Source organism: Pipistrellus kuhlii, unplaced genomic scaffold (assembly GCF_014108245.1).
Source record: "Pipistrellus kuhlii isolate mPipKuh1 unplaced genomic scaffold, mPipKuh1.p scaffold_m20_p_4, whole genome shotgun sequence".
Lineage (NCBI taxonomy): Eukaryota > Metazoa > Chordata > Mammalia > Chiroptera > Vespertilionidae > Pipistrellus > Pipistrellus kuhlii.
Genome location: NW_023425540.1, coordinates 85,089,445 through 85,103,217, shown reverse-complemented (window position 1 = coordinate 85,103,217; position 13,773 = coordinate 85,089,445). Strand labels below are relative to the sequence as shown.

The window sequence follows — 13,773 nt, the reverse complement described above, 5'->3', positions numbered from 1 at the left end:
TCTCTTCTAATTATAAGAAAAATGGCTCTTCCTTCCTTCCATTAGTCCTGATGGAAATTAGCTGCGTAAATCTCCCAGCTTTGGGGTAAATCTGGAAGCCTCCAGGGGCATTGCTGAATGCAAGCTTTGAAAGGAAGTTGGCGAGCGGCCCTCAGCTGGGTGGAGACCATGGTTTTGGAGCTGGGGAGACCTAAATTGGAATCCAGTAATGAACTGTATGACCCAGAGCAGCCACCTCACCTCCTGGTGTCAGTTTCTTCATCTGTAAAATGGGCCTGGTGATATTTACCGGGTGGTGTTAGCGTGTGGCTTCCCACTGTTCTAAGATTATGGGGCATGGAGTGGAGTTTCTTGATAGGACAGCTGCTCCCCTTCTTATCCCACCTGTCATAGGCTGTCTTCCTGCGATGCCACATACCTGGGGAGGGTGGCCCTTCTGGGGTTCCGTTGTGTCCCGTGGAGCCTGCTATTAGGACTGAAGGAGACAAACAATTGTGTGACCCTATTTCCCTAGGTCCCCTTCCCCCCAAGTGTCTGGATGGATGGACATGAGTGGTGATTTCTGGGCTGACTCAGATCTGGAGGCTTTCTACATCACCTTCCCTAGATGTCTCCCCAAGGACTTCTTTTCACCCCCACTCCCCATGCCATAGTGATTGTCCCAGAAGAGAAGGCAGCCCCTCAAGGACACAACTGAGAGATGGCTGTATGGGACTAACAGTTTGTTCCTCACCTTAGGGTTCCCAACCCAACACAGAAGGGAGAGAAGGCCCAGCTCCAAGCAGAATGGAAGGAGGAGGAGGGACAGTGGGCGTGGCTAGCATGTGGGGTGTGGTGGAAGAGAGTGATCTGAGAATTCCCACCTTTCACAGGTTGACTGTGAGACTGCAGAGATAGTGCTTAATTTCTCCACATGTGAGTTTTCACAGCAGCCCTCTGGAGGAGATCAAACCCTGGCCATGTCTCCAGGTCTTGAAAGAGAGGCAGGTGAAGAAGGAGATCTGTCACCAGGCAGGGCCCAGGAGCATTCTGACTTCTTGGCTCTTCGGCCCCTCACCTCTAAGGCCCCATCCACAGTCTCTAGAGGGAATACTGGCTGTCTCAGGGCCCAGCCACCCCTTCTGAGTGTGGCCCACAAGTCCTCCCCACCACCCAGGCTCTAGACTAGCCAGAGGGCAGAGGTGGGCAGGGATGGGCAGCAGGGACTGGGAGAGGAGGACACCTGTCCCTGCAAAGCCTTTCCTCTGGTGCTTGGCAGAGGACCCTCAGGGGTGGAGGAGGCTGCTGCCTCTGGAGGCCCACGGCAGCCTCCACTGGACTCAGGCTCTGAGGAGCCTGCCTGCTGAGATCTCCCCTCTGTAGTTCCATGGCCAGGCTGGTGCCCTATCCTGGGTTATGAAGATCGTGTGTGTGTGTGTGTGACCATGTGTGTGTGTGTGTGTGTGTGTGTGTGTGTGTGTATGTGTGTGTGTGTGTGTGCACACAAAAAGGAGAGAAAGGAGGGAGAGAATGATTTACAGAGAGGGACAAGAGAGAATAGTGAGCAGAGGACCTGAATAGATAATTCTCCTAGGAAGACATACAGATAGCCAATAGACATATGAAAAGTTGCTCAACATCACTAATCATCAGGGAAATGCAGATTAAAACCACAATGAGATATCATCTCACACCTGTCAGAATGGCTATCATCAATAAGTCAACAAACTGGGAGTTCTGGCAAGAATGTGGGGGAAAGAGAACTCTTGTCCACTGTTGGTGGGAATGCAGATTGGTGCAGTCACTGCGGAAAATGGTGGAAGTTTCTCAAAAATTAAAAATGGAATTTTCTTATGACCCAGAGACTCCACTTATGGAATATACCCAAAGAAACCCAAAATATGAATTCAAAGGAATATATGCACTCCCAGCATTACAATGGCCAAGAAATGGAAGCAACCCAAAGTACTCATCAATAGATGAGTGGATTGAAAAGCTGTGGTACAATTACACCATAGAATACTACTTGGCCATAAAAAAATAAAACAAAACAAACATGAGCCTGGCCGGTGTTGTTCAATGGTTGGGCATCGACCCATGAACCAATAGGTCACTGGTTCAATTCCTGATAGGGTCACATGCCCAGGTTGTGGGCTTGATCCCCAGCAAGGAGCATGCAGGAGGAGGCTGATCAATGATGTTTAACATTGATGTTTCTCTCTAACCTTCTCTCTTTCTCTCTCTAACATCAATAACACACGCACACACACACACACACACACACATTTAAAAAGCAAAACAAAACAATAAAACTCAAATATGAAATCTTACCTTTTGCAACAGTGTGAATGGACATTGAGGGCCTTGTGCTAAGTGGAATAAGTCAGAGAAGGACAGGTACCATGTGATTTCACTTATAAATGGAATCTTAAAAGCTAAATGGACAACCTTTCTCTTCTTGGTGAGGACGGGCGTGCGGTCTGATCCCCTCATGTACAATGGAGAACAAAAGGGCTTCGGCCCCCTTGGCATTCTGCCTTGGATGCCAATAGTTTCCAGCCTGCCAGTTCTATCCTCAAGAACCAGGACATGGTGGTGGTGGTGGTGCTGGGGAGGGGAAGTGCGGTGGGATGGGGAAGAGCAAAACAAACAAGCAAACTGAAACAGACTCAAAGCTATGGAGAACAGACTGACCATTGCCGGAGGGGAGGGGTACTGGGGGACAGGCTGAAAAAGGTGAAGGGATTGAGAGGTACTGATTGGTAGCTACAGAGCAGTCACAGAGATGTAAATTACAGCACGGGGAATGTAGTCAATAATATCGTGATCGCTATGGTACCAGATGGGTGCTAGAATTAGGTGGTGGTGGGGGGGCTCTATAAAGTACATGATTGTCTAACCACTACACTATACAGTCTAAAACTGATACAGAATAATATTGAATGTAAACTGTAACTGAAGAATAATAATAAAAAACAAAAATAAAGAGACTAGGAGTGAAGAAATGAGGGAGAGAAAATGATGGAGCAAGGTGAAGGAAGGGAAGAGAGAAAAACACATTCCTTTCTTTGCTGTGTTCTCCCCCTGCTTATGACGAAGGAGAAGGAGACTGCCCTGAGTCCCACACTTTGGACTCCTTCTCAGCTGCACATCTGGCCTTTCAGCTCCCACTGGAGGGAGTGTGAGTGATGGAACTCAGTCATTGCTATTCTGTTCAGGAAGCTGGACACTGCAGGCTTACGTGGAAATGAATCTACTGAACTCAAAGCCACGCCATGAGCAGCCCAGCAGCCCAGCAGCCCGGCTGTAACGCTGGCCTAGGAACCGAAGCAGATTCCTGTGCTTGCTTCTTAGAACATAGAGACAGGGGATGGGAAGGCAGGGCTGAGCAGTGGGCACCAGGTTCACTAGTGCATGTCCAGCTGACCTTTCCTGCAACCCCTGGGAGAGAAAATGGAATCTAAGGATGCTGGAGACTTGGTGGGGGCGGGATGTGAGCCTTCTGCAGCCAGGTTATGGGGCTGCAGAAGGGAATAACCCTTCACTGGCCTGGCGGTGTGGAAGCCAGCTGCCCTGGAAGAAATACAACCACCTTCATTTTGAGCAGGCTGGAGTGTCAGGAGCCAGCCCAGAGCAGTGGGAAGAGCAGGATCTAGAGTCAGACACAGCGGTGAACGTCCTAGTTCTGCATGTCCCTTAATCTCTCCATGTCCCTGTTTCCTCATCTGTCAGATGGAAGTGATCGTAGTAAAGTTGCATTTGCTGACATGGATGGAGTGCTTACTGTTCCAAATGCATTAAGGTGTTATCTCTCATTTATACTCATAGACTTCTGACCCAACTAACTGAGCTACCTGGCCAGGGCTTGGGTATATTTTGACCACAGGTATTTTTGGTTTGATTACTGAGGTTGTATATTCATTAGCAGAGATCCACAATGCCCAATTTTTTTTTTTTCTACCCTGAGCTAGTGTGGTGCCATTAGATTGCAAAAACTGGCAATTTACCTTTCTGGTTCCTTGGACACATTTCCCAAAATGTTGGTTGTTTCGTTAATGTCTCAGTGGAGTGATCATAATCATAAAGATAGATATCATAATTGAGTTTCTACTATGTGCTAAGTGCTTTCAACGGACCATCTTATTTAATTTTTTTTAACAGTCCAGTGTGATAGCACACGGACTCCAATGGTAATGATGATAATAATCATAATAATGACAAGCACAATAATGGCAGTATCAATAGCCAGTGTTTACTGAGGGTAAGTGCTGGGCACGGCACCCTCTGCTCCCTGCACTATGATTAGCCCGTGCCTGCACGCCTTTAAGAATGTTTGGGCTGAATCTCCAAGACTTCTTAGAGCTCTTGCCCTCCCAAAGGAGATGGCAGTGTTTTGCCAAGCCAGCTAGGGCTCAACACTAAATTTTAAAATTAAAAAAAGGAAAACTGCTAATATTTCCATCTAATGTTCCCAGTTCTCTGCCTTACCTCCCAATCTTAGCCCAGGTGATACAAAAACCGGGCTGGGTGTGGATCCGGGCTCTGCCGCTTGGTAGCTGTGGCCTTGGATAGTTAGTTGACTTCATCTCTCTGAGCCTCATCTTGCTCATCTGAAAATGGGAACAATAACATTAGAATAAGGGGGCACTGAGATCAAGACACTTATTCTCTTTTTAAAATATGTTTAAAAAAATATATTTTAGAGAGAGGAAGAGAGAGGGAGGGATAGAGAGATAGAAACACTGATGAGAGCGAAACATCTATCAGCTGCCTCCTGCACACCCCTACTGGGGATCAAGCCCCCAACCCTGGCATATGCTCTGACTGGGAATCAAACTGGTTCATGGGTTGATGCTCAACTACTGAGCCACACCTGCTGGGCAAGAAATTTATTTGCTTTGTTCCCTCCTTGCAGGGTCAATTAAGGTCAACTGCATCTCTGGAGTGAAGGTCACAGCTCCTGCCTGACAGTCCTCTCCTTGCAACTCCGTCTTCAGATTCTGGCAACTGCTTCCTCCTCCTCACTTGAGGATCATCTTTCAACAAAATGAGTTCAATGTTCCCATCCTCTTGCCCTCCTTGTCCCTTAAGCTCTTTGGTCCCCTCCCACCTCCCCAGCTCTCCTCAAACTTATCCACATTTTCTCTGCAGGGCCTCAGCTCTTGCCAAGTTAGGATAATCCCATTCTCTCAACTCACTTCCTGAGCTATCAGCTGATGAGTCAAGCAGGGATTCTCTCTGGGTCCAAGGGTTGTGTAGGATTTTGCATCTGTCTGCATTTTTCTAGGAAGAAGATCCATAGCCTTCCTTCTTCCCTAACGACGTTCTCAAACCCATAAGAAGGTTAAGAATTAGTGGACATTAGGTCTCTGTCCCTTCTCCCAGGATCATCTGATTTTACAGATGGCTTTTGAATAACCAAAAAAAAAAAAAAAAAAAAAAGAATCTTTAATGGTGAAAATATTGCAGGGGATTACTGCATAGATAACAGGGCTTGGAGCAGCTTGCAGCCTCCTCAACTAGCCATATACATACAATGCTTGTCAGGCAGCTGTGCTAATGCAGCTTAATATATAGCAATTGATTTTATTATCCCAAAGTGGAAAAACAAAGTCTGAGAGATTCATGTAGGATTATAAAGAGGCTAGATTTACTCTTCTCTAAAACTTTTTCAGAGTGAAGGAGAAAGAAAAAGACCAATAAAAACGACATGCTAAATTACATGGACCGGAGAACAGATAACAAGATAAATCTCACAGCCAAGGACTTTGGCCTGCTGATGGAGGCTGGGGAATATTTATAAGGGAAAGAAATGGATCAAGGAAAGGAAAAGGGAAGTTTCCACTTCTGTTCTCAGGGTGATTCCATCTCTATCTTTAGGAATCAGAAGGCAGAGCGCGCCTGCCTTGTTCCTTAGCAACATCAGGTGGTCTAACATCCAGGGAATGTTAGAGGATGGAATTCTTCCTTTTTTCCCATTTCCTCCTCTCTCTCCCTTCGACTTCATCAACATTATGTCAGATTTGCAACTTACCAGCTATGTGATCTTGGGCAAGAGACACATCCCTGCTGACATTTAGTTTCTTTCGTTCCTGGAGGGTTTGTGGGGCTTGGATGAAATTGAAGCATCCATCTTGTGTGAAAACTGTTGTTTGAAAATTTAACCCTGCTATTTGGCTTCTGTAAATTCTTGCTTGCTAAGACTACTCCCACTTCAGAGAGGCCATTAAACCTTCCCCAGACAAGGTTATCAGTGCTGGCGCCAGGCTAGGCCCCTAATTGAGGTGTTAAGGCCCAGCACATACGGGCTCTTTAAGAACTTGCAAAAGGGGCCGGAAGCACTCCATATTTGGGAGACAAAGAAGGTAAAAACATATAAATAGGGAAAATTCCTGCATGTTGGGGCCCAGAATTTGGGAGACATTTTCCTCTGGACCCTCGAGTAATAAATGTAACCCCATCTAAGTATTGCTTTGTTCTTCTTCGGTTTTCTGTAACAAAATGATCAAGTCGTTAGGCACAGCAATCAATTAAGAAATGTTCGTTCTTTCCCTTTCATCAAACTTGGGGTCTGCAACTCACAGAGGGCTCTCACAAGACATTTAATTTGCTAATACTCTGATCTTGGATTTCCCAGCCTTCAGACCTATGAAAAGAATTAAAAAAAAATAAGCAATTGAATCTATGATATTTTGCTATAGCAGCATAAATGGATGAAGACAATAAGTATATGTAAATTAAAAAAATGTTAGCTCTCTTACTTTTCCCTTACAACAAAATTAGCCAACCCCTGATGCATCTGATTACTGAATGCGCATGTTAAAGATGCTGACAGGGAACTGCATTTCCTTTTGTTGTTTGCAGGAGGGCACCTGGTCACAAAATAGCTGAAATAGCCTTGTGGCCTGTTGTTAAATGGTAAAATGGGATCCTCATCCTCCTTTTAAGGTGTGGAGGAGGGAAGGGTAGTTTTGAAATGCAAATGTGCATTGTGTTGCCATGACAGGGCTGCTGCAAGGAAGAAGAAAATCACAGAACTTTAGAGGCAGAACTGATATTCAAACAAAATAACTCTATTTTCTAGGTCCAGCTTGGAACAGAGGGTCAAGAGGGTCCAAGTGTTCTTTTGGAGATAGCCAAGCCCAGCCATAGCATCTGGAGTTTGAAATGTTTTCTTTTAAGCTTCTTAACACATCTGAAATTAGTATGATTTTTGTACGGATTTACAGTAGTTTTTTAATTTTTAATTTTTACTTACTTATTTTTAATATATTTTATTGATTTCTTTACAGAGAGGAAGGAAGGGGGATAGAGAGTTAGAAACATTGATGGAAGAGAAACATCAATCAGCTGTCTTCTGCAACACCCCCTACTGGGGATGTGCCTACAACCAAGGTACATGCCCTTGACCAGAATCGAACCTGAAACCCTTCAGTCCACAGGCCAATTCTCTATCCACTGAGCCAAACCGGTTAGGACTATAGTAGGTTTTTTTTTTTTTTTTTTTTTTTTTTTTTTTTTTTTTTTTTTTTTTTTTTAATATGTTTTTATTGATTTTAAAGAGAGAGAAGAAGGGAGAGAGAGAAACATAGATGTGAAAGAGAAACATCAATGAGCTGCCTCCTGTATGCCCCTGACTGGGGATTGAGCGGGAAACCTGAGCTTGTGCCCTTACCAGGAATTGAAGTGGCGACCTCTTGTGGCATAAGATAATGCCCAACCAACTGAGCCACATGGGCCAGGGCCGGGGTAAGTTTTGATTGGAGGGTTTTTGAACTTGGTCAATTACAGTATAGAGTTAAGAGAAAGCACAAAGTCTATTTCAATCTGGCAGGTTTGACTGGCGAATTCTGTATTTCTTGGTGTTTGGTCCAAGCCTGGGATCATCCTTATTGAAGGACCCCTTGCTTCATGAAGGTCCCCAGGGGCTGCACTTCCATTTCTTGAGTTCCTTAGACTGAAGATTCTTGGTTCTGAGGTCATCCCGAGGACAGAGGTGGCACAAGCACAGTGCTGTCTGTAAAGTAACCCACGGGTGGCATTACCCACCAGGCTATTTCAGGCTGGTCGCTGTGATTTGTGTGCTGCTTCACTCCCCTGAGGACCCTTCAGGCTGACAGCACAGTCTGCCTGTGCATGGGGATGGCTGGACGTGTCAGAGGGCACCCGCTAGAAGCAGCCCCTCTGCCCACAAAGGCTGGGCGTTGGTGGAAAATACTGCCTATTCACCATTCCTGAGGCAGAGACCCTGAGGGGTGTTCTGCACAGTGGGATGGTGGGATGGTGCTCCATGGTGCATCCTGGCTGCCTGCCCCTCCCTGCCTGTCTCACTTTCCTACTCCTCCTGCTGACACGTCTGGGTCTCCTCCCAAATAGAGTACGTGCATTAGGATCCTGGTGTGATGGCTCCATTTAGGTGTCGACTTCACTGGGCTTGATGGCTGAGCTGGGACATTGTTCTACTCCTGCCCTTGGGCTCCTGGTTCTGGAATCTGCACCAGCAGCTCCCTGCTTCTCCAGGCCTTCCTTCAGACTACACCTCCGGCTTTCCTGACCCTCCCGCTCCTAGATGGCAGATTACGGGACTTCTCAGTCTCTATAACTGTGTAAACCAGTACCTTGTGATGAATACACATATATCTCATTGGTTCTGTTCTCTGGAGAACCCTGACCAATACACCTTGTCTTAGGGCCTGCTCCTGGGGAACCCAGCCAGAGACAGATGGCCACACAAGACTTTATAATGACATCTCTACTGTGGGGACAGCCCTGTGAAGCCTTTCTCTAGGGGATCTTGTCAAGATTGAAATAGCTGGGCAGCTGTGGAGCAGCAGAGGGGGAACTGCCTTTAAGGCCAGGACTCTGTTCAAATCCTAGCATTGTCTCTTGCTACCTGCATATGCTTGGGCTCCAACTAAACTTGCCTAGCCTTAGTTTCCTCATCTGTACAATGAGAGGCATCATCTTTTGCTCACAAGGCTAGAGGGAGACTAAAAAAAATTCCCAACATCCTTGTATGTGAAAGGACTTTATAAGTTGATGAAGCATGCACAGCATAACTTCATAATTGAGAGGCAGCATGACCAGGACAATAACAGACTCTGGGTCAAACACAGCTCTTGGTAAATTGACATGATCACTTTGTGACTCATTTCCTCATCCACCAGATGAATGCATTTTTTTTTTTAGAGTACTACAAATGTATCAGTTAGGATACAGAGCTGTAACAAATAGGCCCCAAATCCAGTGATTTTAAGTATATAAGAAATTAATTTCTCTTGCATAAGAATCTTAAGGTGAATGCCTCAAGGCTGGAATCTCTACTCCATGAAGTAATTTAAAGATCCAGGTCCCTTTTACTCTGTCGCTCTGCCAATGTTAGCAGGCAAAAGTGGGCTTCCAGCAACACAACTACAGAAGGGGACTAGCAATTCCTTTTAACAAGGTGACTTGGAAGCTTTATATGTCACCTGTTTATTTCCCATTGGCTAGATTTCATCACATGGTCAAATCTAGTTGCAAGGGAAGCTGGGAAGTGTAACTTCTATCTATATGCCTCTTGCTAAACTTTGGAGAAGGCTCTATTACTAAAAGGAGAAGAGAGGATACTGAGAAGCAACTAGCAATTTCTGCAATAGGGGCAATTTCCACTTCACTGGGTTGTGGTGAAGCTTAAATGAGATCCTGTCTGCCAGGAGCCAGCACATGGCACATCCTTAATGGTTTCATCACTTATTTGCCTTTATTGTTGTAGCAGGACACAGAGGCTCGGGATCCTGAGGATAAGACGAGATGGGGACATCGGTATGGGTGGTGATCCCTCCATAGGGCTCCTTGCAGGGCCAAAGCGCTCCTTGTGCGCGCTCCCTGGTCCAAGTATGCAATCTACCCCGGACTCCAGTCCTGTGGGCATCCCTGCCCAGGCTCCCGAGCTCATCTTAGTGAACATACCTATACAGGCGGGCTATTGTCAGAGGAATTCAACATTGGCTGGGCCTGCCGTGGAGAACACATGGATTCATTAAATCCAGGCTCACTTTTTAAGTCCTCTGGGGACTGTCTAGCCACCTGCTTCAGTAAACTTCCATCTGGAGGGAGCCTTTGTCTGTGGGGTGGCTGAAGGGAGGAGAAAAGAAGAAACCTAGAAATGAGAGGGATGATAGACAAGTAATAGCACCTGTACAAGCTCTGGTTTCCAGTCTTTCCTTCGCCTTGGACTTGCGGGGTGACCTTCAGCATCCTTTGTGTCTCTCTGGTTCTTCCCTTTTCACATCTTACTCTGGTTTCTATGAGTGTAAGGCAGACCAGCCGATAAGTGTCCACTCACCTCACCTGGCTCTGCTTTTCCTGGGTTTATTTCAGAGGGAAAATCCATATTTGGGTTCAGTTTAGGTTGGACGTAGGAAAAAAGACGGGTAGTCATTCATTCTAGCAGAGCTCATTGAGCACCTACTGTGCACCAGGCCTGCCATCCGGGGCTCAAAGAGCTCACAGTCAGAGAGTAGTGGACAAGCCAATAGGCATGCACACAGATTACTATAATGCAGTTCAGTGAGGGAGGACTGAGGATGCCAGGGCTGACTATGCCCAGACACTTTGGGAAATGGGCAGCAGTTTGTATGAGTGATAACAATAAAACGGGTGTTTACTTGATCTTGACTGTGTGCCGGACTCTGTGCAGAGGGAACTGTAAGCAGTATCTCATTAGTCTCCTCTTTAGCTCCAGGAGGTACATTGTACTGGTCACACCAGTTTATAAATGGGAAAGCCAAGGATCAGAGAGGTTAAGTAACTTGCATCAAGTCACCCAGCTGGTAAGAGGCACAGTTGGGATGTGAAGCCAGGCTTTGCTGTCAGCCAACAATAGTCCCATCCTAGCTCATGGCCTATTAAAAAAAAAAATCTATATATCTATATATCTATATATCTATATCTATCTATCTATCTATCTATCTATATATATATTTATTGATTTTTACAGAGAGGAAGGGAGAGGGACAGAGAGTTAGAAACATCAATGAGAGAGAAACATCAATCAGCTGCCTTCTGCACACCCCCTACTGGGGATGTGCCTGCAACCAAGGTACATGCCCTTGACCGGAATCAAACCTGGGACTCTTCAGTAGGCAGGCCGATGCTCTATCCACTGAGCCAAGCCAGTTAGGGCATCATGGCCTGTTTTATTTGTAATATAGGAATGGTGTGGCATACAAAGCTGAAAATAGTTACTATCTGGTCCTTTACCAAAAAAGTATGCTGAATCTTGCTTTATGATGTAAAATCATTTAATTCTCACAACAACTTGATTGTCAACCCCCTTCATACTAGGTGGGGAAACTGAGGCACAGAGAGGCAAAGTTGATTGTCCAAGGTCACACAGCAGAGCTGGGATCAGCGCTCTGGCCAGTCTGATTCAGAGTTTGTGCTCTAACCGTTGAGGCCCATATTATCCTTACGGTCCTACCAGCAAAGTCTGCTCCTCAGGTTTAATTTTCACGTTCTGTGTAGCACAAGGAAGAGAAAAAGATACTTGTTAGAACTGGCAATGAGCAGATGTCAAAATATTTTCTGCAGCACCAGGCATGTGCATGGAGAAGGAAAATCGCTCAGACCGGAACTTTCAATATTTGTCTCTGTAGTGACCACATAACAGGAGCTTTGGCAGCTCACTCAAAACGGCCCGTCCGCTGGAGGCTGAAAAAGCCGGTCATGGTAGAACCCAGCTCACAGGGTTGCTGCAAGGATCACACGAGGGAATATATGCAAAGTGCCCAGAACCATGTCTGAGGTCCACATAGGCATTTGCTATTGTGTGTCCTCTCAAGAGCTGTTCCCAAGGAATATTCTTAATTCATAGCAACGTCGGATTCACTCATTGGCTTCCCTCTCAGGTCTACGTCTTTGAATGGGCTGTTCTCCCTGCCTGGATTCTCTCACCTGTAAGCGAGCTGATTGTCTGCCCAGCTCTTCTCGAATGTGCCCGGGTCTCCCTCCACCCACTAGGCTGTACATGCATGCTCTTCCTCTACTACAGCCATGGTCCTCCATTGCTTACTTACCTGGTTCCCTGCTTTGGTGCCACACAGATGTGCAGACCATGTCCCCGCGGCCGGACCTCCTGGGTTCAAACCCCAGCCCGCTCTTTTCCAGCTCCATAACTGCAGGCAAAGTGCTTATCCTCAACCAATCTCAGCTTCCTCATCTGTAAAACGGGGAGGGTCTTAGTGCCTTCCATCTCGTTGTAGTGGGATTGAACGAAGTAGCCTGTAAATTACTCAGCAAAGAACGCCAGTCTTTATTGCTGCTGCTGTTATTATTTTACTGCTATGATTTCTCCTTGGCACCAAGTGCTGCTGAAAACCCCCAAGCTTGGACATTTTTAAAAAACTTGTTTGTATCCACCCTGCCCTGCTCCTTGCAATCCATACCAACATCATTAAAAAGAGCTGTAAAGAGCCCTAGCCATTTTGGCTCAGGGGATAGAGTGTCGGCCTGCAAACTGAAAGGTCCCAGGTTCAATTCTGGTCAAGGGCACAATGCCTGGGCTGTGGGCTCGATCCCCAGTTGGGTACTTGCAGGAGGCATCCAATCCATGATTCTCTCTCATCACTGATGTTTCTCTCTCCCTTTTCCTCTTCCTTCCTCTACGACACATGTGTCAAACACAAGGCCAGCGGGCCAAATCCATCCCGCCAGGCCTTGCAATGTGGCCCGCACCACGCTGTCATCACTGCACTCCGCTGCGTTTCCATCACAATGACAGTTTATGACTGTTCGGTAAACCATTCGGCCCGCGATTTAGGCTGGATTTTAGATTTTGGCCCCTTCTCTGATTGAGTTCGACACCCCTACTCTACAAAATCAATAAAAATATATTAAAATAAAATAAAATAAAATAGCCGTAAATAAGCCAGCCAGAGTTTGTTGGGATTCTGAAACCTTGTCTCCACCAGAATGAAGGCCTTGGAGAAGACAAAAGAGCTGCCCCTGGTGAAGCCATCACTGACGTGCTGTAAATGATCAAAGTATAGACCATCAAAGGAGAGTGGATGGCGGGGGAGGAAGGGTGGCCGCTCACTTCCCCTTGCTGATGGTGCCACTTATTAATTCATGCGTCATTGTTCTGCAGGCACTTAGGGCCCGGGGAAATGACGGCCATGGTTTCCTGTGCTGAGATGAAACAAATCGTGAGTGGGATGCGTGAGCTAAGGAGTGGAAATCACTTTGCACAGAGTCTGGCACCTGGAAAACACTTCGCAGATGTTGGCTGGTAAGCCTCTGCGGAACGAAAACTGCTCCTGCCAAGGTGACGGTGTTGGATACCTGTGGTGTGTGGAAGGGCAACCAGATTGTGACCTTGAGATTAGATCATTTTGGATTACCTGGTTGGCCCCAAATCCAATGACTAAAGGATTTAGGAGAGGGGATGACCCAGAAGAGCACATGTTGTGATGATGGGGGAGAGACTGAAGTGATGCAAGCCAATGAACACCAATGATTGTTGCTGCCACCAAATGCCAAGATGTTGGTTCCATTTCCAACAAAAGGAATGTCTGTGGACACTGGGGCTATCATAACAAAATGCCATAGATTGGGAGGCTGAAGCAACAGATGTGTATTTCTCACAGTTCTGGAGACTGGAAGTCCAAGCTCACGGTGCTGGCCAAGTTGGCTCCTGGTGAGAGTCCTCTTCCTATCTTGCAGATGGCTGCCCCTCTGCTATAATTTCCTCTGTGCCTGAGCAAAGGAAAAAAGAGGTCTTTATCTTCTTATAAGGACACTAATCCCACCAGG

At 46.3% G+C, this 13,773-nt stretch overlaps 1 non-coding gene across 1 annotated transcript; it reads left to right on the top strand.

Annotated features, from left to right (window-relative positions):
• Positions 1-2,426: 2,426 nt before the first annotated feature.
• Positions 2,427-2,572, top strand: LOC118703991. The gene has a single exon (XR_004983229.1). It is a non-coding gene; the product is annotated as a small nucleolar RNA SNORA57 (small nucleolar RNA).
• Positions 2,573-13,773: the final 11,201 nt, after the last annotated feature.